This window comes from Asparagus officinalis, chromosome 3 (assembly GCF_001876935.1).
Source record: "Asparagus officinalis chromosome 3, Aspof.V1, whole genome shotgun sequence".
In the NCBI taxonomy this organism is placed as follows: domain Eukaryota; kingdom Viridiplantae; phylum Streptophyta; class Magnoliopsida; order Asparagales; family Asparagaceae; genus Asparagus; species Asparagus officinalis.
The window spans coordinates 7,228,241-7,231,592 of record NC_033796.1 but is presented as its reverse complement, the minus strand read 5'-3'; positions in this window follow the sequence as shown (position 1 = coordinate 7,231,592).

The following is a 3,352-nucleotide window of genomic DNA, read 5'->3' as shown; positions in this document are numbered from 1 at the left end:
GATAGTGAGAGTTGGTTGGCTGCGATGGGGGAGGAGATGGAATCTCTTCGGAAGAACCAAACATGGGAGGTGGTCCCATTGCCCGTAGGAAGAAAAGCTATTGGTTGTAAGTGGGTGTATAAGAGAAAGGAAGATTCTTCAGAGCTCGGTGGTACAAGGTACAAGGCGAGGCTAGTGGCTAAAGGGTTTGCACAAAGAGAGGGTGTGGATTACAATGAGATATTTTCTCCGGTGGTGAAACACACTTCTATTCGGGTGCTATTGAGTATTGTTGCTCATGGTGATCTTGAGCTGGAACAACTCGATGTTAAAACGGCCTTCTTGCACGGAGACTTGGATGAAGAGATCTACATGCATCAACCTGAGGGTTACAAGGTTGAGGATAAGGAGCATCATGTATGTCGCTTGAGGAAGTCACTCTATGGACTGAAGCAATCTCCTCGGCAATGGTACAAATGATTTGACTCCTTCATGCTAAAGCATGGGTTTTCCCGAAGCGATTACGATTGTTGTGTTTACATTCAAAAGCTTCGTGGAGGTGATTATATCTATCTCCTTCTGTATGTGGATGACATGCTTATTGCTTCTAAGAGCGGGGTGGAGATAGATAGGCTGAAATCTCAACTTAGTAAAGAGTTCGAGATGAAGGACATGGGCGCTGCTAGAAAAATACTGGGTATGGAGATTAGAAGAGAGCGGGCGAATCGGCGATTGTTCTTGAGTCAGAAGGGCTATATAGAGCGGGTGATCGCGAGGTTCGGGATGCAAAGTGCTAAGTCGGTGGCGACTCCATTGGCTCCACACTTCAGGCTTTCAGGTAAACAATCTCCCACTACAGCGGAAGATAAGGCACACATGGAGCGTGTTCCTTATGCTAGTGCAGTTGGCAGTTTGATGTACGCCATGGTGTGTACACGTCCAGATATTTCACAAGCGGTTAGTGTGGTCAGCAGGTTCATGGCGAATCCGGGAAAGGCGCACTGGGAAGCGGTGAAATGGGTCCTGAAGTACTTGAAAGGTACCGCCGATACGGGTCTGTGTTTTGGTGGAGATACATGTCAGATTGACGGGTTTGTTGACTCTGATTATGCGGGTGATCTAGATAGACGGCGATCTACTACTGGTTATGTATTCAAGATACATGGAGCTCCAGTTAGTTGGCGATCGATGTTACAGGCTACAGTGGCACTTTCTACTACAGAGGCCGAGTATATGGCCATGGCGGAGGGAGTGAAGGAAGCATTGTGGTTGTGGGGTCTTCTAGACGATTTGGGAATTGAGCAGGAGAACGTGAACTTGTGGTGCGACAGTCAAAGTGCGATTCACTTGGCGAAGAATCAAGTTCATCATGCTCGTACCAAGCATATCGATGTCAGGTATCATTTCGTGCGGGATGTCATAGAGGAAGGTGATATTTCTCTCATGAAGGTGCACACGAATGAGAATCCCGCAGACATGTTAACCAAGGTGGTCACAGGTGGCAAGTTTAAGCATTGCTTGGACTTGCTTCATATTAGCCCGTGTTGAACTGCCCAAGAGGGCATGGCCCAGGTGGAGACTATGTTGGAGAATAATTACAGAACTACAGTTAGCTTGATCCCGGTGGAGGGTACGTAGGCAGCCGCGGTAAAGTGGCGCAGCTGGTTTGGCCGATGGTGATCTCTCTGGTAAAGTTCGCGGAGTTCTTCTGGTGTTCGTCCAAAATTTGAGGTTTATCAAATGATGTACGAGGTGGAGAATTGTGAACGGCAGTTTCACGTGGGCCACACCCACGTCCGCGTGAGAGGGTGAGTTTCCGCGTGCGTGAGAGGGTGAGTTTCCGCGTGAGGTGATAATGAAACAACTCCAAGCTACGGTTTTCTTTACCGGCCCACTAAGCTTCCTATAAATATTAGGGGTTGTTAGGGTTTTCGGTGTGGGAAAAGCAGCGGGGAACAAATCAAAGGGAACAGCGGCTTAGACTGCGGGAAAGAAAAGCAGAGGTGGGTTTTCGGCTGCAAGGAGAAAAAAATCAGAGGGTTTTTTAGAGAAAAAAAAAAGAGAGAGTTTTTCAGATCTAAAAAAGAGAGATTTTGAGGAGAGAAAAAGAGGGATTTACAAAAGAGAGGTTAATTTCTTTTGGGTAAAAATTAGATCTTTTTCTTTCAGACGAGCTTGTGGATTGTACAAGTCGTCGGTGTTCTTCTCATAGTGGAATCTCCCCTCACCCCTCCCGTGGACGTAGGCAAGTTTGCCGAACCACGTAAATCTCGTGTATTTACTGTTTTCTGGGTTGTTGACTATTGCTTGTAGGATCCCTCAAAATTCGGTCTTGCGCTGATGAGAGGAAGAGTGGATATCTCACTTCGCTGAGATATTTCGCTACTGAGTCTAGGTTTCCTTCGCGAAACTCAGATATCGAGTTTGACTTGTACTTTGTGCAAACAAAAGCCAGGGCTCTCTCTCAGGTGATATCGCTTCCGCGGCGGTGGGCGTGACTCTGCGCCCAACAATTTTCGACCTAGTTTCAGCCACCTGGTAGAAAATGGGTCGAAATTGATAAATAAATGCAAAAAACTACACTTGATTGAGAACCTCATGTAGCTTAGCAGAAATTAGACTACATGGAATTTCCAATCCTGTGTAGTTTAGAATTAGTCTAATTTTCACGGAATTCACAATCGTGTGAAGTTCATAATCAATAAACTACATGGGATTTGATAATCTTGTGTAGTTGGCTATATGATTAGCACATTGCCATATAAGTTATATGTCCTTGAAATGGTATGGGTTCAAATCTCAGCCATGTAATATTGGTTATCATGAGATTTGAACCCAAGACAACTTGAATAATTAAAGTTTATCTTTTTTGGGGTTAGCCACAAATATACAACACTATCAAGTAAGAAAATTTATAGAATAAAGTTGAACTTTCCTATATAGCGGGACTCAAAGAAGACAAGAAGTGTTGGGAGAGCCCTAACAAGGCTTAGAGCAAGTGCAACAAACTCATAGTTAGGAGTGGTTGTTGGAGAGCTCTCAATGCCACATCACATGGGTTTTTGTGTAAAAAATCTCTCTTTTAGTGTGGTTGACGGCTAAAAGTAGGGTTTTGTGTAAAAAATTTGTTTTTTATTCCTTAGGAGCTCCCAAGCGCTCACAAATTTGTGACGCGCTTAGGAGCTCAACTGTGCCCCACCTCTTACATGATGTCCACATCAGCCTAAAGAGGCATCTTAGGAGCTTGTTGGGGCGTTTGCAGCAGGCTCTCACTGCCACCTCAGCATTGGGAGCTGGGGTGCGAGCCTGCTGCACTTACTCTTAGGACTACTTCAAAAAGAAAAGGTCATGGGTTCAAAGGTGATTTTTGTGA